The sequence below is a fragment of the Cibotium barometz genome, chromosome 55 (genome assembly GCF_041138505.1).
Source record: "Cibotium barometz isolate CiBa-2024 chromosome 55, ASM4113850v1, whole genome shotgun sequence".
Classification (NCBI taxonomy): domain Eukaryota; kingdom Viridiplantae; phylum Streptophyta; class Polypodiopsida; order Cyatheales; family Cibotiaceae; genus Cibotium; species Cibotium barometz.
In genome coordinates this window covers 40,624,998-40,650,651 of record NC_141100.1, presented here as the reverse complement: position 1 = coordinate 40,650,651, position 25,654 = coordinate 40,624,998, and the positions used below count along the sequence as shown (strand labels likewise).

Genomic DNA, 25,654 nt, shown 5'->3' with positions numbered 1-25,654 from the left:
CGGCGCCTCCGCCCAGGTGCGACTCCCACCTGCCGTCCGCCCGCCGGGGCCCAGTTCCCAGCGTCCACTACGTTCCGGCTGCCCAGACCCGTCGATGGTCAGCAGTTCCGTCCCCGTCGGCTCCGTCCATCGGTCTTCTGTTCCAATTGCCCACCGTCGCCCGTTCGTGTTGCTGCTTCCTTCCCACGGCTTCCGGCTGTCGCCTGCCGTGCGTGCCCGTCGCCCCTACGTTCCGTTCCAGCACGCCGTCTCCTCGCAACTACCGTCTTGTACCCGCCGTCTTCGCCCGTTCCAGGCCCTTCGTGCTGGCCCACGGCTGCCGCCTCCGCCTAACTCGTCACTAGCGACTCCAGCTCGCCTAGCCGACTCCAGCACGCCAGCTCGCCTAGCCGACTCCAGCACGCATGCTCGCCTAGCCGACTCCAGCGCCCGTTTGCTGTTCTCCTCATTGGGACCCGACACCTGCACAACTCCCGCCTGTTCGACTGCTCAACGCCCACGCTCTGCAGGCCTACTCAACACCTGCAGCTACACGCACCCGGTTCCACCTGGCTGCCAGCTACACGCACCAGCCTTCAACGTTGATTCTCCAGCTGCAACGACTTGGCCAGCCTGCTGGCTCCCTCTATTCGGCTGTCTGCTCCAAGCCTGCTACCCTTGCAGGAAGGTATTTCTCTGTACAAATTTCTGGTCGAATACAAATACAGATTTTGCAACCATTCCAGTGTAGGTCATATGCAGATTTAGCAGACACTTCTGTGCAAGTCAAATTCACAGGAAAATTGCAGGTGCAATTTGGGGGATTTCTCAATTTCAGGACAAATTGATAAAATTGGGCATGTTGCTTTGACTGCAATTTGGGGGTTTTTGAAATTGAGGTCAAAATCAGCAAATTGAACCTCTCTCATTTGTAGAAATTTGGGGGTTTTCAAAATTGAGGTCAAAATTGGCAAATTGAACCTCTTACATTTGCAGAAATTTGGGGCTTTTGTGAAAATTGGCCAATTAGATGCACATTGAAGCGATTGGAGTGCATAAAAATTGGGGATTTTCAGATTGGAGCATGTAATTGGGCATTACAGCTGCGATTTGTCGCGTATGTATACACATTGTGTGTAATTGGACAATTTGGTGCAGGTTTACACTTGCTTTGGTTTGCAGGCATACATTTGCACAGGACATTTGGTTGCCTGGCAGTGCACATTGGTGCTTGGTTTGCTTGCAGATATATTTTGTTGACATGGCACAGAATGCTACATATGTATTTGGTGTGCTCACCCAAGAGGACAAGCTGGATGGATCTAACTACTCCCTCTGGAGTTTCATGATCCGTAATTTGCTGGTAGCCAAAGGGCTTTGGGGCATCGTGTGTGGTGATGACACACGCCCACTTACCATACAGCCAGCCACACGCCTCAAAGGGGAGGTGCTCAAAGAGCTCCTAATGTAGATCCTGCTCCCACACAAGAGCAGAAGAGATGGGACTCTAGAGATGCACAGGCCATGTCATTGATAGCCCTTTCAGTGAAAAGGACTATTATTCCGCACATTCGTCGGTGCAAGACATCGAAGCTTGCATGGGACACATTGGAAGCAATGTATCAGGTACGCAACGAGGCAAGAGTTGCCTACTTGAAGAGGCAATTGGATCTTCTTTCTATGGATGAGGGTGACTCCATGGCAGATCATCTCACCAAAGTGAAAGATTTGCAGGAACAATTACTTAACATTGATGAGGTTATCCCAGACATACAGATGGTCACCAACACTCTTCATTCTTTACCGCCTTCCTACTTGGGCTTTCACGCCTCTCTCAACCTCTCAATGAGAGGAGGTGCTGATCCCGTCACTTTTGAAGAGCTCGTGGGTTTACTCTTGCAAAAAGAGCAAACAAGAGCAAACTTATCGAGCAACCGTGGTGGAGAAAAGGCATTTACAGCCAAGGATAAGGGTAAAGCAAAGAGCTTTAGGCATGGGGGACAACAGTCTAGCAAGGCTGGTCATGGACAGCCCTCTTCTAGTGGTGAAAAGTCTGACAAAGGGGATGCAAACAAGCCCAAAAAGAAGGGCAAATGTCACTTCTGCCATAAGCCTGGACACTACATCAGTGAATGTAGGAAGCGGCTTGCAAAAGAGAAAAGGAAAGAAGCAGGCAATGCAGTAGCAGACTCTTCGGATGACAAAGCACAGCAATCAGCTAATGTAATCCAAGAAGAGTACACTTTTTTGGTCACATGCACTAGTGACACACCAAGTGCTTCAGACACTGATATGTCTTGCATTGCATCTGACAGACAGCATGCATCATGGTATTTTGATAGTGGTGCTTCGAGCCACATCACTTCATGCAAAGATGTATTTCAACACTTGGTTTATGCTTCAAATGGCCGCACTGTATCATGTGCAGATTATACCACATATCCAGTAAAGGGAATTGGTAATGTCATACTTATTGCAGCCAATGGTGCCAATATATGTATGAAAAATGTATTGTATGTTCCAGGGATAAAGAAAAATCTGCTCTCCGTCTCAGCCATAAACGACCAAGGTTTAAAGGTTGAATTTGAAGACGGGAAATGTTTGGTAAAAGACCCATCAAAGGGTTATGAAATAGTCACTTCTGGAACACGATACAAAGGCTTGTATAAGCTGGACAGCTATGACAAGCGCACTTATGATGCAAATACAGTGGCTGCCCACACTCCTGCTATGCATGATGCAAAGCTATGGCATGCTCGTTTTGGGCATGTAAATTTTCAGAGTTTGATGCTTTTGCAGAAGCATCATATGGTTGATAATATGCCACCTCTTGAGTCTCCACCAAGACATGTATGTGAGGGGTGTATTTTGGGAAAGATGCAACGGAAACCATTTCCCAAAGATGGAGCTGTTAGAGCTGAAAGTAAATTACAGCTCACACATAGTGATGTATGTGGTCCAATGCGGACACCATCCATAGGGGGGCATCTTTACTTTGTCACGTTCATTGATGACTACTCCAGGTTTGCTTGGGCTTACCCTTTGAAAGCGAAAGCAGATGTGTTTACATGCTTTCGACACTTTGTAGCAATGGCTGAAAATATGTGTGCATGTAAAGTCCAAACACTCCGCTCAGATAGAGGTGGAGAATACATGTCAAATGCATTCAAAGATTATATGCTTCAAAAGGGCATCAAACACCAATGTACTGTGCCTTATACACCCCAGCAGAATGGTGTAGCTGAAAGGAAAAATAGATCTCTCATGGAGATGGCAAGATGCATGGTGAAAGCACAAAAGTTGCCTCACAAATTTTGGATGGAAGCTATAATGTGTGCAACTCATGTGTTAAACAGGTGTCCAACAAAAGCTTTGAAAACCATAACACCATTTGAGGCTTGGTATAGCCGAAAGCCAACAGTGGATTATATGCGTACATTTGGGTGTTTGGCATATGCACATGTGCCAGAACAACTCCGAACAAAGCTAGATGACAAAGCAATTAAATGCATTTTTGTGGGCTACAACAATGAAAGCAAAGGATACCATCTTTATAATCCAACTACACGAAGGATTTTTGTAAGTAGAGATGTGGTATTTGCTGAAAATTCAGAACAGCCTATGTACAGCTTGTATAAAAGCAATGATACAGGACATGTTTGATGGACTTTTACCCATTGCAATTAGGGGGGATTCAGATCAGCCAGCCCCTACACAAGAAAATCCACATGTAGAACATGTGGAACAGCCAGTCATTCAGCCCCCTTCTGTGGAAGAAGTGGAAGATCTTGTCAGGGAAGAGCAAACAGCCATAGACACAGCTGGTTGCTGAAAACTTTGCAAGAAAGCAAACTTGCAGCTCCACTCACAGGTAGAACAAGGGCTAGTTCCAGCCATGCTTTAAATGTACATCGTGGGGAGTCTGCATTCGCAATGGGTGGTCTCTTTGATTCAGAAGAGCCTTCTTCTTATGAAGAAGCACATGAGAATAAGCATTGGTTGCAAGCTATGCAAGCTGAAATTTCTTCTATCATGAAGAACAATACTTGGGATCTTGTGGAATTGCCTAAAGGCAAGCATGTAATTGGAACAAAGTGGGTGTGCAAAGTCAAAAGAAAGTTTGATGGTACTATTGACAGGTACCAAGGAAGACTTGTGGCTAAAGGCTACTCCCAAAAAAAGGGAATAGATTATGAAGAGACTTTTGCTCCTACTTCGAGAATGACCACAGTAAGATCTGTGATTGCATTGGCTGCCCATAAAGGATGGAAAGTGCATCAATTGGATATCAAAACTGCATTCTTAAATGGAAATTTACAGGAGGAAGTATATGTAAATCAGCCCATTGGTTTTGTAGTTCCTGGTGAGGAACATAAAGTATGCAGGTTGCACAAAGCATTGTATGGGTTAAAGCAAGCTCTAAGAGCTTGGTATGATAAGATACATGCTCATCTAACCAACCAAGGTTATGAGAATAGTCCAGCTGAAAGCACATTGTATGTAAAGAAAACCAATGCCGATATTCTCATAGTCATCTTGTATGTAGATGACATGCTCATTACAGGTACAAGCAAAGCACAAATTTCAGATTTCAAAGCTGATTTGAAAGCTGAATTTGATATGTCAGATTTGGGGCCTTTACACTACTATCTCGGCATACAGTTTATGCATACAGATGATGGCATTGTTATGCAGCAAACTAAGTACATAAAAAGGATGTGGCACACATCCAAGGGTTGACTTGCATTTTGTGGATACCACACTTTTGGCTCTCTCTCTCTCTCTCTCTCTCTCTCTCTCTCTCTCTCTCTCTCTCATTTCTGTGTGTGAGCTTCTCTACCCTGCACCTAACCCTAATGCGCAGGTTTGTGTGTGTGAGTATGTGAGTCCAACACCCAACACATAGTTGCCAGGCGTTTCATGAAACATGTTTCATAAACGTTTCTTTCATTTCCCAAACGTTTCATACAAAAAGGGAGGGGTTACAGGCCCCAAAATCATAGTTGTCACAGTACAAAAATACGATACCGTACGGGAATTTTTGGTACGATATGAAATTTTCAGATACCGTATGATAAAATACGGGTTTTTTTTTACACTTACAAACTATGGAGCTTCAAGCTTGAATGTGAGGGAAGGGGGGGGGAGGGGGGGGGGGGGGGGGGGGAGGGGGAGGAGTCTACAGTGCTTGAGGAACCAAAACATGGAGATGTGTCTCTCCCAGTTGGATCTCCCAATTGTCTCCAAAAAAGAACCTACATGGGTAATGCAATACCATAGGTCTCCCAGTGTAGCGTTTATGGCTAAGGGACCGTCCTTGCACAAATACGAGCAGTGCATCTAGGGTGATAGGTTTAGGGACTCCTCTCTAGATCAAAATGGCCACGTCCAAATCTTCTCCCTCGTACATAACTTGAGGATCTAACTGTCTAGTCTACCTATACCACGGATCTCCAAGTGATGTAGCAAGATTCTCTCATCCAATCATGTGTACACTACCAGTCTACCTTGCTAGATGTTTTAGGTCTCTCGCAACCCCATATGGAATACTCAATGGACACGAAAGTTGCGAAGTATTGCGAGCATTTGGAATCTTCATTAAGCAAGATTTCTATATTTTTTTAGCATTTGGAATTTTTTTCTCAAGGTGGGGGAGAGAGAAAAAAAAACGCGTACCGTACGATACCGTACAGTATCATACCGTACAAACCGTATGGTACGAATGGGTTCGTACCAATACGAGAAACAACTATACCCAAAATTTATATACAAGTTTCTAATATGTTAAAAATATCTTGCCTTCCCTGCAAAACAATATTAAACATGCATCATTTACACATTAAAACATGTTTACAAGCTAAAACTAAAGAATCTGGGTGACCACCCAACTAAGTCACTAACCAATTGGCATAAATAAACTGGCAACATCAAGAATCAAGATCTAGATTCCATCATCAATAATGGCAACTACTCAATAATGGCACTCAAAGTGATCACAAAAAGTCTGAATCCTGAGCTGATACAAAAAAGAAAACTAAAGTCTGAAATACACAAAGTAAAGCATGTTGATAGATGCAATCATGCATGACAAACAGTAAACTAGAGGAGCTTGACAGCCCCAAAGACTAGAGTCCTCAATCTGGAGGCAATCAATCCTCAACATCCTTGATGTCCTCATCAGTAGCCTCCTCGGTAGACTCAATGTCACTCTTAAAAGAGTACGATCCTACCTCAGCCACCGAACTCATCTCAGTTGCTGCACTAGTACTAGCACCTCCTCATAATGTTGTTGTGGATGCTCGTGTGCCATGAGCAAGTGCCATCAACTCCTCATACAACATGGCATATATGTCACACTCCTCCTGAGGAATCTCTAGGACATCTTTCATCTTCTCAATATCAATTTATCGACATTGACCTGGTGAGGCTCTATCGGATTGCCTGACTGCTCAATTAGGCGAAGATTGCAATGGCAATACACCAACTGCTCCAACTGAGCAGTAGACAACCTGTTTCTCTTCTTTGTATGGAAGAGGGCCCATGTGCTCCAGTTTCTCTCAGCACGACCCGAACTATGATCCTGTGAGAGGACTCAAATGGTGAGGCATTTCTGCCATTAAAATACAAAAACTTTGTAAGTATAATCATCATTGATCAATGTATTATGTAAATAACAGTCTTGTCTTTAAGAGTTGTACTCACCAAGTGAGGGCTACTGATCCCATACTTGTCCCACCATGAGACTGGTTGAAGCTGTCTCTTGCATGCATGCAGTTTGTCTACCAAATGCGTGGCTGGCATTCTGATACACTAGCCGCTTATCCTCGAAGCGTCTCATGAGCTCCACATCTCCTCCTGTCCATTTCTGAATGTAATCTTGCCATCCATCTTCCACCTCTTCATTAACATATTGTGCCTCACTTCGCCAGAGAGGGTGTAATATGTGGGCAACTGTGTGGATTGGTCTATGGAACAAATCCCACTAGTCGTTCCAAACCCATTGAATGTCCTCAACCTTGAAAATTAGCCATGAATGATCAAAGCTCTTAACTAAAGCCTAAGATACAAGTTACAACAAGAAGGCAACTAGTTGGAAGTTCAAAAGAGAGTACTTGGCATGTTCAAAACCTCTCATCTGTCAAGAGAGTACATCAATTAACAGCCTCTCCAGTCCAGTCCATGAACTCGTACTAGTGTCCAAGAGTTTCCTCCATGTCAATCATATGAAGAACACTATAGATTGATTGAAGATGTCATCAACCATAGAGCTTAATTTCCACATGTACATGGGAGCCCATGGGCAAAAGGAGATAGTGACTATAAATAGGCCTTGGGGTACTTTGGTAGGGCCTTTTGACACTTTTACTAACTTTGGTCATCTTGTATCTTTGGACTCCATCTATGGAGATATGGCCTTCCATGGTCATCCTCTTGGTGAGAGGTTAAACACACTTAGGCTATTTGTGCATCTTCTCTTGCTACATGCACTTACAGATTTTCTCTCTCTTTTGTATATTCATGTGATGAGCCATTGGATCACTAATCTCATGATTAATGGATGCTAGATTCTTGTTTTGATGTGTTTGATTTCATATTTTGCTCTAGATCCATTTCATTTGGTATCAAAGCCTTGATTTTGATCCATTATCAAGGTTTTGGGCATGAGATTAGTCATTTTCTTGATAATTTTCTGAATTTGCTCTTGATTTCTTGGAGTTTTGGCTTAATCTTGCTTAATTTCTGCTTAATCTTTGGAGATTAGTAGAGGAGAGGTATCATTTCATGTGATTTCATGTGATTTCATAGAGATTTAGCTCAATTGGACCTAATTTGGACACCTTGGACCAAATATTTGGAGCGGGATATAAAAATTGAAGAAAATTTGAATTAATCACCTTTTAATCTCTCTGTTAATCACGTTTATCTTTTATGCTTCTTTTCCAAGCTTTCCATAGCCATTACTTCTCATCTTTGCCCCGTTTTGCTTCCATTTGCTAGGGCTTTTGTTGGTCTTGAGGAGAGGAACACATAGAGTACCAATTTACATGCAATTTTCTGAAAATTTCTGAAATTTTTTCCCTCTTCCTTCCCTTTGCTCCAAACCCTAATCTCTCTCACATAGCTCACCATTGTCCATCTCTACTCACTCTAAATGGCTGAAAATGCTTTCCTATTGCTATCCTATGGCCAATGGAGTTGAGTTTGCTTCTTTCTTGGCTCATGAAACTTGGCGTTGAGCAACGTTTTTCCCACGCTTTCTCACGGCCCAAAAATCACAAGAGTAAGCTCTATTACATTGCATTTCTTCCATTTGGTTGTTAGCCATGATGTTTGGCCTCTTTTTGGTGGATTTTGGGAAGTTTTTCATTGCTATTGGAGAGGGAGAAGAGGAGGTATGAGCAGCCCACAGGAATTGCAAAAATCTTCAAGATTTGGTTCCATTGGAAGCTCTATCAAGCAACAATCCAACCATTGAAGCTTTTGGAATACCATTGGTGAGTTGCTATGGCTCAAGCATTGGTGATTAATCTTCATGCTATGGACAAATTGGGATTATTCATGAAAGGAAACCCTAATTTACAGCATTTTAACATTCCTACATAACTCATGATCCATTGGAAAGTGATTACATGCTCTTATTGCTCACATCCTTCTTTAATCACACCCATTTGGATGTCATGCGGCCATTTGGGAGACAAATGCAAGATTCTTTGATGAATCCATGCATAAATGGATGAAGGAATGCATATGCTTAGATGCATTGATTGAGCCACATGCATGGAATGGATGTTGGGTAATAATGAGATGGTTTTTGCTATGGACATGATGCTTTTATGCATTGGTATGATGCTATTGAGCATTGGAAGAGCTTGATATGTGATTGGAATCAATTGGTAATGCTACATTCAAATGCAAGTTGATGCCCTTGAATGCCATTTGATGCCAATTACTCATAAGCAATGCTTATGGAAGTGATACCAAGTGGATGTTGATGTCATTTGGTATATGATATTACCTCACTTATGCTTGATGTTGGATCTTTGGATGAATGGTGGACATTTGGAGCTATGTGGATAAGCATGAGTTCATGCATAATGGTTTATGAGTATATTGTAATGGGCATGAGTCATGCCACATCTTTGTAAGTGATCCACCTCATTTTCAGATTCAAGCTATATGCACCTCACGATTGTTTGCACTCACTTCAATTTCCAGAAACTAGATATGTTGGTGAGGGTACCCCGGGTGTTGGCCGAGAGGCCCGGGAGAAGAGCATGGCTTGAATCCACCGTGTCGTGAGTGCCGTGGTAAAGCGGTACGGTGGAGGATTAGGTGTGGAGGTAAAGACTTGGCCTCAACCCATGCCTTAGTTCGAACTAGGTAGGGGGGTGAGAAGAGCTTGGCCGGGAGATCGGCAAGCTTCAACGCGCTACACCGACGATCCTCTTGGTTTATGTACATGGCAATGGCACCTTAATATGGACATCTCATCGGATTTGATCTTGCATTATGCCATGGAAAACATATGGTGAATGCTTGGAATTGCAAGGAATTTGTATGCCTTTTGGTGATGCAAGTTGAGGCACATGCTATGTAATGGATGGGAATTGATAAGAGGATTATGGACTTTTGCATTGTTATTTGAGAAAAATTGAGATTTAGCTCCTAAAACAAAGGAGACTATGTCAAAATTTTCTCAAAATTTCTGGTCATACATGGACAATTGAAGCTTGTGGAGCATAATTTGCAGACCTTGGGATGCCAATGAGGTGCGGAAGGTGTTGACATTGATTTGGGAGCAAACAAGGATCAATTGGGCACAAAAAGGGTCACTTTGGCAAGAATCTGCAGATTCACAAAAACCCTAATTCAGTCCCAACCCTTTTGGACTGAATTAAAAGGGACCATATGAGCTCTTAGTGCTTCCTTAGAGCTACCCAACGAGCCCTTAACCTCTGCATTTCGATATCTCTTTAGGGTAGAATTTAGAGTTTTTACAGAAATAATAAACCCTAATACAGTCACAGGGGTTTGAAGGTCTTCTAGATCCAATTACATAGACTTGTAGTACTCATCGAGGGCTTCGATTTGAGCTAAAAAGTTTTGCATTTGGATATCTCTAGCTCAAGTTATACCCAAAATATCGTTTCAGCTTATAACCCTGTAAACCCTAAAACAGAGAATAGTAGCACACCTCATCTCTTACAAGTCTTTGCATAGTGGTCTAGTACACTTCATTAGCTCTCCAACAAGCTTTAGAACACTTCAATCGGACATTCCTACCTCAATTTAGAGCCAAATTTCTGAAACCAAAGGTTTCCATGGGGCCGAAGCCAAAAGGACGACCGAGGCGCAACACTTTGGCTTCCAACGAGGTAGAGGATGAAGAGGCAATGATGGAACAAGGAATTTTGGGTGCTCCGGAGGATACTCTTGGGCATACTTCAAGAGAAGGGGATACTTTGGGCATACTTCAAGAGAAGGGAATGAGGAGTTAAATGTCGGAAGTGCCCATAAGCACACCCCACAATCTTCGCATACTATCCCCATCGATTCGATCATGCAAATGCTGATGGAAATGAATGCTAAGATGGACACGATGGCTACAAGGGTAGAAGTCAATGGTAGGCTTGACACTATGGCTACAAGAATGGAAGTTTTGGAAGAGAGGGTCGCTCGGCCAATGAGCCAACCTTCCTCTGATAATGGTCATGGTGTTTTACATGAAGGCAAGCAATTTGGGACAGCTTTTGAAGGCCGTAGGGAAGGCAAGCTACCCATGGTACAAGAGGTTTCTCCCAAGGTAACACATGAGCATTCCACCAAGAATGTCACTTTTGGATTCATGGCGGATGCTAGGAGGCCTTCTATGCGGGAGATGAAGCCTACTACATTCCAAGCGGGTTCTTCTCAAATGGAAAGCAACATGCACCTACATTCAGACATGAGTCGTCAAATTTTAGGGATCCGAGGAGAGTACCTTTGAAACCCAAAGCAAAATCAGTTCTCCATGCTTGAAGAGGAGGTGTATGATATAGATGATGTGGTTGAGCTTGATTGGGAACATATGTCATTCAGTGAGAGACAAAGAGAAGCTCATGATAGGTGGATGGAAATGCCAAATTTCCTCAAGAGGGAGTACATAGGTGGATGGAAATGCCAAATTTCCTCAAGAGGGAGTACAAGGATTTTGCACAATTCCTTGGATCTTTTGTGCAAATGCAAAAGCACAAGCCCTCGCACCATCATGAGAATGCATCGTCAACCGTGTCAAAGGATGTAAAGGACAAGATTTCACTCTCTAAGTTCAAGGGTGATGGTTCAGCCCCACATGAATTGGAAGAATGGATGAATAAGTTGGATACATACTTTCAGCTCTATCCGAAGAGTGAAAGGGACAAAGTGCATTTTGCATCCTTGCATTTGGAAGACTATGCACATCAATGGTGGAGACATATGCTCAAGGAAGGAGTTATTCCACATACTTGGGAGGAACTCAAGCATGAAATGAATATGACATTTGTGTCGCCTTTGGTTCTTGACCGATACCATGAAGAATGGTATGAACTCACACAAAAGGGCATGTCGGTTAGGGAGTACATCAAGAGGTTCATGAAACCCTCTATGTTTGTGGATGGACTCAATGAAGGCATGCGATTGAAGAAGTTTGTGCATGGTCTAGATTCATATATCAAAGCGGATGTCTCGGCACAAAGACCAAGCACTATCAAAGAGGCTATGAGATAGTGGAGCTATATGAGCCAAAGTATAAGAGGGTTCAGCCCAATGTACCTTTTCATAAGCCATTTCACACTTCTTCAAATGTGGAGAAAAGTCTACCTTCTTCTACATCCACTTACACTTCCAAATTCCATACATCTTTTGGAAGTGGACAGTCCACAAGTGGAGTTCATAATGATGCTAAGAAGAGCAATGGGTTTGTCAAGAAGCCTCCTCAACCATTCAAGAAGACTCAACGGATGGATGATCCTAAGATTGAGGAATTGAGAAGCAAAGGCCTATGTTTTAAATGCAAAGAGAAGTGGTCACCCGGGCACATTTGCAAATCAAAGAAAGTGGTGGCTACTATGATCATTATGGATGAGGATGACAATTCCAAGTCATCTCATGATGTGGAAGAGTTTGAAGATTACAGCGAGGAGACACATGAAGAAGACTTGGAGGGTCATTCTTTTGTCAAAGACGAGGATGAGTTTCCTTTCGATCCCGGTGGAAGGGATCATGCATGCATTTTGAGGGACAATATGCTAAAAGATGCAGGAAATGCAGAAAATGCAGCCCATGTATGTTCCATTTCACAAGAGCTTTTGGCGGGTTGCAAGAGTCCGAACACCTTGAGGTTGGTGGGCACCATTAATGGGAGAGTTGCACACATCTTGGTGGATTCAGGAAGTACTCATAGTTTTGTTAACTCCAAATCCCTCAACTCTCTCAAACTATCTCCGACGGAGCTACCCATAACCTTCCAAGTACAAGTGGCAAATGGAGAGAATGAAAAAGCCAATTTGTTTTGCCCTTCAACAAGAGTGAGTTTATCCTCTTCATATGCTTGGGAAGGTGACTTGGTAGTATTGGACATGGGGTCCATTGATGTGATTATGGGATGTGATTGGTTGGCTTCTCTTGGTGATTTTCACATGAACCTTCAACAAGGTGTTATGAGCTTTTCACATGATGGACAGCTTGTGGTATTGGCTGGAAATACACCAAAAGAGCTTTCTTTGATCACTCCAAAGAGACTCAAGAAGGAACTCAAAACTCTTGGTGCAGTCTATGTGTTGCATGTCACTCAAGAAGGGTTGGATAGCAATGGACAGCACATAGACAAGGATATGGCAGCTCTTCTCAAGGATTATGAGGACATTTTCCAAGTGCCAAAGAGTTTGCCACCAAAGAGGGAAATCGACCATGCCATTGTAGCCGAATGCAAAGGTTGTGAACAAACCTCCTTACCGGTTGTCAAAGGTGGAAAGGGAAGAAGTGGCAAAGCAAGTGCAAGAATTGCTTTCCATGGGTCTCATTCAACCCTCACAATCTCCGTTTGCATCTCCCGTTCTATTGGTGAAGAAGAAGGATGGTTCCTTTCATATGTGCATAGATTACCGTGATTTGAATAAGGTAACCATCAAGAATAGATACCCCATACCTCGCATAGATGATCTTCTTGATGAGCTAAAAGGGGCAAAGCTCTTCACCAAGATTGACTTGCGATCAGGATACCATCAAATAAGGATGAAGGAGGGTGATGAAGAGAAGACGGCATTTAGGACCGAAAGAGGATTGTTTCATTTCATGGTTATGCCTTTTGGTCTCACGAATGCCTCGGCCACCTTCCAAGCACTCATGAATAGAGTGTTGGCTCCTTTCTTGTTTAAATTTGTACTTGTGTTCTTTGATGACATATTGATCTATAGCAAGAGCAAAGAAGAGCATTTGGTACATGTGAAGCAAGTTTTTGAAGTCATGAGGGAGCATAGATTGTTTGCAAAGGAGACAAAGTGCACTTTCATGGTGAATGAGGTTGAATACCTTGGACACTTGGTGGGAGAAAATGGCATTAGGGCTGATCGAAAGAAGGTGGCATGTGTCAAAGAATGGCCAACCCCTACTAATACAACTCAATTGAGAGGATTTTTGGATCTATCTTCTTTCTATAGAAAATTTATGGAGCACTATGCATCAATTGCGGCACCTCTTACCGATCTACTAAAGAGGGAAGCTTTCTTTTGGGATGCCATTGCCGACAAGAGTTTCAATGAGCTCAAGGCTTTACTTACATCAGCTCCTATTCTTGTTTGTCCGGATTTCTCAAAGACATTCTATGTGAGAGAGGATGCAAGTGGAAGAGGTCTTGGGGCAGTTTTGTATCAAGAGCATGGTGTCATTGCATTTGAGAGTAGGAAGCTTTCCGAGAAAGAGATGGAATTGCATGTGTATGAACAAGAGATGTTGGCAATACTTCATGCAATCAAGAAATGGCATCACTATCTTTATGGTGCTCATTTCAAGGTGAGAAGTGATCATAGGGTGCTGAAATTTTTCCTCTCTCAACCCAATCTTTCTCCCAAGCAAAATTGATGGTTGGCTACGCTTCAAGGATATGACTTTGAGATATCCTATACTCCGGGAAAGGACAATGTAGTAGCCGACGCATTGTCTAGAATGTGGGCTTGCGGGCTTGCACCTTACACCTTGACATCAATTATGGAAGTGTATAGTGAATGGATAAAAGGAATACAAGAGGAGTATCTTGTCAATGAGAGTGCTGCCCATATTTACAGAAAATTACAGCAAGGAGATGGAGAAGAATTTCCTCATTATAAGCTTCGGAATGATCTACTATGGCACAAGGATAAGGTGTATTTGGTTCCAACCTCATCCTACATTTCCAAGGTGCTTCATGAGATGCATTCTTCACCGCTTTCAGGTCATCTTGGTGTTCTCAAGACATTTGACAAAGTGAGCAAAAGCTTCTATTGGAAAGGCATGTGGAGGGATGTCAAGAAGTTTGTTTTGGAATGTGTGTCATGCCAAAGGAATAAGGATAGTCACCAATTGCCAAGTGGTTTACTTTATCCTTTGCCTATTCCGGATGGAAAATGGACTCACATTTCCATGGACTTCATCACGAGCTTGCCAAAGACAAAGCATGGATGGAATCAAGTATTTGTGGTGGTGGATAGACTCACCAAATCAGCTCATTTTATTGCTTCCAAAACTACTTATAGGGCCTCTCACATTGCCAAGCAATTTATGGAGCATGTATTCAAGATACATGGTTTGCCACTCAACATAGTTTGTGATAGAGATACCAAGTTCATGGGCACTTTTTGGAGGACATTGTATGAGAACTTGGGGACTCAAACCACTCCTTCTACAGCTTATCACCCTCAAACGGATGGGCAAACGGAGTGCACAAACAAATGGCTCGAAGTGTACTTGAGGCACTATTGTCATGACATGCAAGCATCATGGGATGAATGGCTTTACCTTGCTGAATTTTGTCATAATTCAAGCAAGCATTTGAGTATTGGGATGTCACCTTTCGAGGCTCTTTATGGATATCAAGTGCATGTGCCATCTATTGCCTTCCATGGGAATAAAATGGTTAATCCTTTAGCCAAGGAAGAGTTGGAAAGGATGAGACAGCTTCTTCAATTATGCAAGGATAATATGAAGAAGGCACAAGAAGTCATGAAGGCAAATGCGGATGAGCATAGACGCAAAATGGAGTTTAAGGAAGGTGATTATGTGTTGCTCAAGCTTCCTAAGAGCCGTCACAATATTCTCAAAGGGTCTTCCAACTCCAAGTTGACACATAGATACTATGGACCATATTTGGTAGTCAAGAAAGTGGGTGATTTGGCTTATTAGCTTGACCTACCTCCTTCTACAAGGATTCATAATGTGTTTCATGTATCCAACCTTAAGAGGTTTGTGGGCTCTCTTCCTCAAGAGATTGAAGAGTTACCACCGATGGATGAAGAAGGAGAGATTATATATGAGCCGGAGAGGATTGTGGACAAGAGGACAAGGGTTTTGAGAAACCGGAACATTGATGAATTCCTTGTGAAATGGAAGCGCTTGCCCATAGATGAGGCTACTTGGCAATCAATGGAGTATGTTCAGCAACATGGTTTACTTGATGGAAGTATTCCTTGATCAAGTGGCATGATTATTATGTGAAGAATGGGCATATCATAAGGTTTTATATGTGCTGTAATTTCTGGACAGCTTTGGTTTGGTCTATTGTTGGGGTTACCAATCTACTCCAACACACTTGGAAGATCATTTGATTCGATGACAAATATGTGGGACCCTTTTGGGTGCGGCTACGCATCATTTGCAGCTCATTTTTATGGAGGTTTCATGAAGAATTTCAAGGGAAGCTTCATCGACAACATGGCTGCCATAACAGTCCTACATGCTATTTTTGGAGAAGGAGTTTGCCGGCTTCACTACATTTGGTTTCCCTATTCCAAATGTATTCGAGGCGCATTTTTGAAGACCTCTGTACTTCCCATGGGTTTACATTGAGATTGCGATTCAATTGTAAATATCTTGTATGATTTTGAGGACAAAATCTTTGGGAAGGGATAGTTTGTCATGAACCATAGAGCTTGATTTCCACATGTACATAGGGAACCATGGGCAAAAGGAGATAGTGACTATAAATAGACTTGGGGTACTTTGGTAGGGCCTTTTGACACTTTTACTAACTTTGGTCATCTTGTATCTTTGGGCTCCATCTATGGAGATATGGCCTTCCATGGTCATCCTCTTGGTGAGAGGTTAAACACACTTAGGCTATTTGTGCATCTTCTCTTGCTACATGCACTTATAGATTTTCTCTCTCTTTTGTATATTCATGTGATGAGCCATTGGATCACTAATCTCATGATTAATGGATACTAGATTCTTGCTTTGATGTGTTTGATTCCATATTTTGCTCTAGATCCATTTTAGAAGAGCGCTCAACAAAACCTCTGCCTCCTTCCATCAACCTTCTTGCATCACTTTGCGTGCAAAACCAACTACCTTCGGGTGCTCATGGTCCTCCCAGCTCATCCACTCACTATGCGCATGAGTCCCTGTCGGACTCTCGCTACCCTCTCAACCACAATGAACACGAGGTGTTTCTACAGCAGTGTACAGATCAGCCACTCTCCGATCCTCCGAGATCTTGCGTTTGGCTTATCTACAGTCCACAGTCATTCTCTCTAAAGAAATAAAGCAAATACTATCTCGTTATCGGGATAGGGGGCCCTTCAGTGGATAATTCGGGACCCAATCTGGTGTACAGTTCTCATATCTCTCTCTCTCATCTCTTTAAAGTTTGAAGTATTGAAATGGATTGCTAAACTCACGAAACTCAGGATACAGAAGATGGTGTGAGCATTTGTGTGACAGGATCATCCAATACAAAGACTTCCGCTGCATATCACAATTTCGCTCTTGGATCTGAAGCTATTTCATGGAGAGTGAGGCAGCCTATTGTTGCGCTATCTTCTACAGAGGTGGAGTCTAGAGAAGCTTGTTGCGATTTAGTTGTGGCGTTTACTTGGGGAGATTGGGTTTCTTCCGAAGAATCCTACCATCAATCAGATGCGACAACCAGAGCTGTTTGGCAATTCCATGAAATCGTGTTTTTCATCCAAGGACCATGTCACCATTTGGTCCCTTTCAATCTTGACCAATGTTTCATACACCAGGTGTGAACGGGGATTTTCCACAGAAGCAGGGAAGTCGCAGGATAGAAGACGCCTGTGTAAAGCCAAGTCTTGTCGCAAAACTTGTGTGAAGGATTATCTCGCATGTCTTTATCTAAAGGCGGATTACAAGACATGAGTTTACATGATTTTACTCACTTATATGGTTTATAAGGATTTTTGTTCACACTTATTTATAAGTGGGTGGACTTCAGGGATTTGGACAAGGACCGTATACATGAGGTGGACCTAAATTTTTAAGCCATGTGTGTGAACACTTCAAGTGGGCACCTACCTTTGCATGGAGCTTGCAAGCTTTTATATATATATATATATCTATCTATCTATCTATATGTATATGTATATGTATATTTATACATATGTATACATATATATATATGTATACATATCTCTATATGTATACATATGTATACATATATATATATACATATATATATATATATATATATACATATATATATGTATATATATGTATGTATATATATATATATATACACATATACATATATATATATATATAAAAGCTTGCAGGCTCCATGCAATATATATATATATATATATATATATATATATATAGATACATATATATATATATATATATATATATGTATATGTGTATATATATAGATATATATATATATGTATATGTGTATATATATGTATGTATATATATAGATACATATACATATATATATATATATATATATGTATATGTGTATATATATATATATATACATACATATATATACATATATATATGTATCTATCTATATATATATATATATATATATATATATATATATATATATATATATATATATATATATATATATATATATATATATATATATATATGTATCTATCTATCTATCTATCTATCTATCTATCTATATATATATATATATATATATATATATATATGGCGGCTGTTTATAACTCCCAAAAACAAGGGGCTTTTTGATATTTTTGGAGAGGCTACCACTTTTGGCACAAAAAGGGGAAAAAGCACATCTATTTTTGGGTGGATCGACTATATAATAGGGAGGAGGGTGGCAGACAGAAATTGAGAAGTGTTTTCTCTCTTTCTTCTCCCCTGAGTGCTGTCCGTACAGCAGTGGCATGTACCTTTCACTGTTCGTACAGCAAGGTGGGCAGCAGTTCTCTCTCTTCTGGGCAACAACAGACGGGCAGGGCAGCCTTCCCCTTCTCTTGTGCTGGTCGTACTGAGGACAGCAGGCCGGCAACTCATCTCTCTCTTGCGTTGGTACAGGCCATACAGCAGGTACACCAGCACCGTACAGCAGGTACCGCTGCCGTGCAGTCATCCTCTCTCGCGCTGCCATACAGGTACAGCAACCCCTTCTCTCTCTACTGGCCGACTGCATCAGCAAGTCAACCTGCCTTGTTTTCCCCTCCTGAGTGACTGGCCGTACAGCAGCAGATCATCTTCTATGATGTGGCTGTAAAGCAGGTACAGCTGCGGGTATCCTTTGTGCTGGTCGTACAGTGCATCTAAGAGCAACTCTTCTTCTCTCTCATCCGCCTATGCAGCTGTACTATAGCTGTTTTCTGGAGCTCTCTGCAGATCTAACCGTACAGTCGGGCCGGGATTGAGACTTGCTCCTAGACTATTTTGAGAGCCTTTCTAGGGCTGTTTTGGCAGAGAGTTCGGTGTTGGATTTAACACCGCACCGGGCTGTTGATTCGTATTGGTTCTTGGAGCGGTTTGTGCTTTGATTCATGTGCAAGTGTTTGCTGAGGAAGCTTTGTGGAAAATCCGGTGCAGTTTTGCACCCGCACCTTGGTTTGATTGTAACCCGTTCATTGGAATAAAGCAGTTCCTACAAGGGGCCGACCGTTCCGGCTCAGTGTGGTGTACCCTTTAGCATTGTTTATGATTATTTCCACTGTGTTTTCATATCTTAGTTTGGCATCTGAGGTGTCTGTATATTGCTCCGGGTTCCCGTCTAGTTCCAGACCAAGCACATTGAGATCCAATACCATTTTGTACAGGAGAAGATTGGCAGATTGCATCGGAGCAGATCGACCTGACCTACTGTTCAACAGACAATGCTGCAGATTTGTTCACCATGCCTCTTCCTCACCCTTCTATTGCCTCACACTCCAGCTCCTTAGGCCTTGTTCCCCACCCAGGATCTGAGAGGGGATGTTATCATGACTTTCATCATTTTCATCTCGTGTGTTGTGACAGTAGGAAGATGGCTGTTTCCCACTCTTCGGATTCCCGACTCTTCGGATTCCCCCTAGCCTATTTATAGGTACTGCCCCCCATAATTCTGATTCATCAGTTTTGAGTGTTTTCCACCCCTGCCTTCTAGAAGCACATGGAGCCCGCTCCCTGCCTCAGGCAGTTGTATTCAGCTTTTGAAGTTATTCATCAGCATTCTCTCTCTCTCTCTCTCTCTCTCTCTCTCTCTCTCTCTCTCTCTCTCTCTCTCTCTGAGTTCCAACATTTCACTTCTTTTGTGCATCTGTTTCTGCTGCCATCTAACAAAGTCTGGGAGGCAAGTTGTCCCAAAGAAAGATCTTTTGGAACCGGTCATGTAGGGCCTGGTACTTCTCCGAAGCACTCATCACTGTCTGGGTGATCTGCACATAGATCACCACACATTATGCACCTTTCTGGATCTCTCGTTTAGCCTGTATATGGCTAATGATCGGAAAGTTAGAGATCCCAGGTTCACACTTAATGATCACCGGCACCTTTGACACATTTCAGGTAATCCAGAATGTGTGCTAGTCCCAATCAACGACTAGGGTGAGCTTGTGAAACCATTGGATCCCTAGGATTATGTCTGTATCTACAAGAGGAGCAACCATGAAATCACGCACAAATTATGTGCCTTGGATGACTAATTTTGCACAGTGAGCTTCAAACTTGATGCTCACTGGCATGCCCATACTAAATCTCTCCACTTTCATATCCACCTAGGTACCGGGCCCGCCGACCAGCCTGTTCCGTGACCACATCCTCTATACTACCGCCGTCAAACAAGACAACAACTCTCTCGCCACCTATGTAGCCAAATGTCTTGAGCAATTCGTTTCACTCATACTCTTGGTCATGGTTGCCCTTTTGCTTATCTTCGAGCTCCCGGTTGACAACGTCACCAGCCGTGGGAGTGGGACCTAGAGGACTAGCGACAACTTGGGGGGGTGGTGTGGGAGGCTAGCTCACCACAAAAGCTGTTGAGGCCAGGGTGGTAATCTAAGCAGGGATTTTCTTAGGGCAAACATTAGATGTGTGTCCTTTTGTATGACAAAAGAAACACCCTCCCTCCTCCTTGCATTGTTCACGCTCTTCAAGACTGAGCTCACCACTTGTCTTCCCGACCAGAGTGTTCTGGGCCGGAGTAAGGCAAGATCCATTGTTCGAGTTCTTGGAGCTAGAGGCTCCCGAGGTAGACCCTTATTAGGTCTGGTTCTGGCCCTTGCCAGAGCTAGTGGCTACCTTGGCTACTCAGGTCTTTGATTTTCCATTGTTATATTTCATTTCGGCACTTTGCACAAGCAAAAGTACCAATCAAAAGTCTCTTGTTCGAACATGCACACATCCCACTAAATTTGCATGTTCCAAACCGTAGAGGAATTGACCTCGTTTGTCCGCATTCGATTTCTGCAATTGTAAAGCCAGGTGAGTGACTTTATTTGCGAATTGGAGCCTGGAGGACAAGTAGCGCGTTCTGACACAATCCCCGATACTCGTGCTAAAGTTCCTCAAGATGACAATCACCCCAGCAAGTGACAAAGTGGTGCCTAAAGTGGTCTTCCCACTGCAAGAGGGCAACACCTGCCAATGCTAGGCACACCAAATGGTACAGAAAAACCTGCTTCTACCGCCAACGTGGCAGCCATCTTGCGGGTCCAATTATTTAGTGATGACGTCTCTGTCCATCGTCCCGTTAAACTTCGGAGGCTTCATAAGCTTCAATAGTTGAGTTCATTCCTCTCAAGACATTCAGAAAGAACTCAGCTAGACACATTTCTCTCTTCCGCCCACTACTTGCAAGTTCAGATGACAACTACCAAAGCAGGAGCGAAGCTTCTCCATGCCCGCATCCAAGAGAGTTAAAAACTCTGAGCAAGGACGTTGCACCACTTTATCCTCAAAATTATTCGGCCCTTGTGCAAAGAAATGTGAGCCTTGGTAGACACCAAATCTTGGAAAGTAAGTGAAGGGGGGGTGCCTGAAGGAGAGAGCACAGGCGGAAGCATAGACAGTAAACATATGAGAGAGTGCAAAGGAGATAGAGAGAGTTGGACAAGATCACCTTTTATAACAGCAGTAATGGCAATGGCCAACAATTGTATGTTGAACTATGTGCAAGTGGATTGGATAAAGAAGTGAATAAAGGGGAACTCCCTATATAGTGCCTTAGTGAGCTGGCCGACTGCCTCTAGGGCTAGCCAACTACTCACAGGACAAATAAATAGGAGAAATACAATAAAATGTCCGATAAATAGTAGAAGCCCCAGAACACTGACATGCACAATTCTAACACTCCCTTCGCAGCTCATAGTGTGCAAGAGTCGGAAGAAGATAAGTCGATGAAGATGCAACCATGGACCTTGTACGCCCAGCAAGGCGTACAGTGACAGACTCAACCACGTGTCCAAGAGATAAAAATATAAAGAGAGAGGGGAGAGAGAAAAGGGAATGGGGATCTTGCACAGTGCACCACATTGAGCAGGGAACAGGCCCCGCCCCCTTTCAGGAATTTATTCAGGAACAACCCACGGGCACATTGGCCAAGATCAATACAATCAATGAATACAAAACAAACAAATATGCTGATGTAGGATATCCAAGTCAATGTCGATGTCAACGTACAAGATCTCTGATGTCGAGCACACCACGGGGATGACCCACAAGTATCTCTCACCGGACTTGTACCAAATCCAAATATCCTAATCCAATGAATCCAAGTCCGATGAATCCAAATCCAAGTCCAAGTCCAAGTCCAGATCCAAGTCCAAGTCCAAATTCAAGTCCAAGATCCATGTTCATGTCCAACCTAAATGTCCAAGTTCCATGTTTATGTCCAAGCTTCATGTTCCATGTCCAAGCTCTATGCCCAAGTTCTCCATGTCCAAGCTATATGTCCAAGTCCAAGAAACACTCACTCATCCCATGAGTAATCTCCACAACTCCTATAGTCTTGTCCATGAAGAAAACCATGGAAAAGCTCTCTCGCGCAAGAAAACTGATATAAAACCTATTTTAATGGTTTTTGGGTGATAAAAACATCCAAAAAGCAGTTTAGGGTTTTTGGAGCAGTTCTCGGATTTCTGAAATTTCTGTCCGTACATGTCCATATAGTTCTGTGCATGTCCGTACACAGCTCCGTACATGCATCCGTATCACCTATGCATATGCCCATACAAGTCTAGGGCTAATCATACATCTGAAAAGCAAGTTCGAGAAGGTGTTGATGGCAAAGAAGAAGCTCTCCATGATCATAATGATGCCCACACACACTCCACAATCTCCTTCAATCTTCAATGATCTTGTTCATGGTACTACAAGAGAAGTCCAATCCTTTTTATACTCATCAAAGTCCAACTGAGTGGATGTGACCTGGCACCGCAACGATCGAGAAATCACATCATAGTCCGGAGGAAGCTTGGTAAGGATAAGAGCAGCCAGCTGAGAAGAAGACGAAGCAACACCCATAGCCAGTAACTCATAGTCACAGGGGACGGAAGGGACGGACGGTTGGAATGGAGGGACACCGAGTCGGGACGGATCAACAACGGGGACGATCGGACGTCCCCCTGGAGGCGTCCCTCACAAGGGACGTCCCTCACAAGGGACGGAGAAGGGAACGGCAGCAAGAACGGGGACGGTTGTGGAAGACGGCACTGTGGGGGGACGGCAGGGAGCCGTTGCGCACACTCCGACTGTTTTTTTTTTTTTGCTCGTTTCTAGCCGTTTGCCTTAGCCATTTCTAGCCGTTTATGGCTGTTTGGCCTTGGCCGTTTGGGGATGCCTTGAGCCATAAGGCTTGGCCCTTTGGCCCTTGGCCCTTGGCCCTTGGCCCTTGCCTCTCTCTTGCCTTGGCCTTTAGGCTTGGGGCCTTGGGCCTTGAGGCTTGGCCCATGCCTCTCTCTCTCTCTCTTGCTCTCTCTCTTGCCTATCTAATATCTATATAAGAACAAGGCTACAAGGCTACAAGCACACACACACCCCTTCAAGTTTTCAACTTTCAAGGCTTCAAGGCTTCAAACTTCAAAGTTCAAGCAACTCTCTCTCTCTCTCAACTTTCAAGCCTCAAGCCTCAAGCTACACTCTATGAGTGTATCTTCTCTCTCTAGTCTCTCTCCCTCAAGCCTCATTTTGATGTACTTCCGAAGTAGAATAAGTGTAGATTAGAAAAACTTTTTTTTAAAAAGTATTTTTTGAGTATCGTTCCCTCCCCCATCCTCGTTCCCTACTTATGGCCGTCCCCCGTCCCGTCCCCGTCCCCATCCCCCGTAACCGTCCCCCGTCCCTTGTGACTATGCAGTAACTGGTCATGGATAACCTTGGCCTTCATGAGGAAAGACTGCATTGAATTGCCTTTAGGAAATAACAAGCTGTAGAGCTGCCCTTGCAAGGTAACTGCCCTCATCGATGAATCTCGTGCAAAGAGATTCTCCAACTTTGACCATACCTAATGAGCACTGGAGAGAGTTTGCACTGCCAGTGAGACCTCCTCGGTGATGGTCCGCACAAGCACAGAATGCTTCGATTCTCCCAGTCTTGTAATTCCACAGTAAATTCATCCTCCTGATCCTGAGTCCACCTCCTAGAGTTTTGAGGACGCTCGGGCTTCCTTTCAGTGCCCTGAACAATGTCCCACAAACCCTTGTGGGGATGAACCAGATCCGCATCTAAAGCTTCCAATGAGCGTAGTTGGGTCCTTTCAACTTGTCATCTTTGATCGTATAGGGAGAGCCATATCCACAGCAACAAAGAACAAATCTAAACTCTCAAACACTTCTCTCAAGTGCTTTCCAACGAAGCGAGGCACCACGAACAATCAGCCCCCTCTCAAACCGTAGAGAGAAAGAGGTGGGACGGCAGCAAAACAGCCCAAGATCCACCAGGAACCTCCTAAAGGAAGGGCAGGGACTCGTGGAGGAAGAAGAAAATGTACAGCCACTTGTCTGGCAACTCCACATGCAAGAGCACTCACCAAATCTGATGCCGGTGCAGAAAACACAGCCACAACTCCACCGTTTGCCTCTGTAGAAGAAAACGCAGCCACCAAAACTGGCCGAAAAGCCTCTGTAGGAGAAAACACAGCCTGTAGGGCTGGCCGACAGCAACCAGAAGATGGCTGGACCAGAAACGCAGCAAGGTACTGAAAACGCAACTGTATGGACTGATCTGCAGCCGGAGAAGTGATGGAGGTAAAACGCACGGTAGAAGTGGGCACATTTGCAAGGTGTGGAGCAGCCTGGACCTAAGCGTATGATACCATGAAGGAGATAGCACAGGCGGAAGCATAAACAGTAAACATATGAGAGAGTGCAAAGGAGATAGAGAGAGTTGGAAAAGATCACCTTTTATAAGGGCAGTAAAGCTTTACAATGGCAATGGCTAGCAACTGTATGTTGAACTATGTGTAAGTGGATTGGATGAAGAAGTGAATAAAGGAAAACTCCTTATATAGTACCTCAGTGAGCTGGTCGACTGCCTCTAGGGCTGGCCGACTGCTCACAGGACAAATAAATAGGAGAAATACAATAAAATGTCAGATAAATAGTAGAAGCCCCAGAACACTGAGATGCACAATTCTAACAATGCCATCTCTAGCCTATCGAGAGGGTTAGATATAGCCTTTGTAACATGGGTGCTTGGGGAAGCATGTTTATGAATTGATTGATTGCGATTAGCACCGAATCAAAAACTTAAATCCATGCACAAAAACTACTTCTTCTTCATGCTCAATATACAGTAAAGAGAGATAACCTAATCTACCATGTATTACTGACATAAAGTGTATACAATGCGGAATAGAGATACTCAACGGTAGCACTACTCCTCAGTTCTCAATGACTCGATGATAACTCAATGACCAATGTAGGTGAGTTGGATACCAACCCTAATAATAATGCCCAACTAAGTGTGTTCACACAATAACCCAATAACTTTGTCCACACTTAGTTGCTCATTGGGCACCTGGACAATATTACAATGATCTGGCATAATAGCCCTTACAAACACATGAATCTGGCCACGTACTCGACCTTTGAGCTAACCAATGGGTAGAAGCATGTCCACGTCACATTCGGGAGAGTGTGCACGTGTTAGCCTCCATGAGCCCCCTACGCATCAATGTTCAACTTCATGCTAACGCGCAGTTGTGAATCCATGATGATGAGGAGCTAGGAGCCAACAAGAAGAGAAACCAAAT

The 25,654-nt window shown here is 43.3% G+C and overlaps 1 protein-coding gene across 5 annotated transcripts in view; it reads right to left on the bottom strand.

The window, feature by feature from the left end:
* Positions 1-25,654, bottom strand: part of LOC147607737 (uncharacterized) — a 139,682-nt gene that overhangs the window by 113,055 nt on the left and 973 nt on the right. The window lies entirely within an intron of this gene.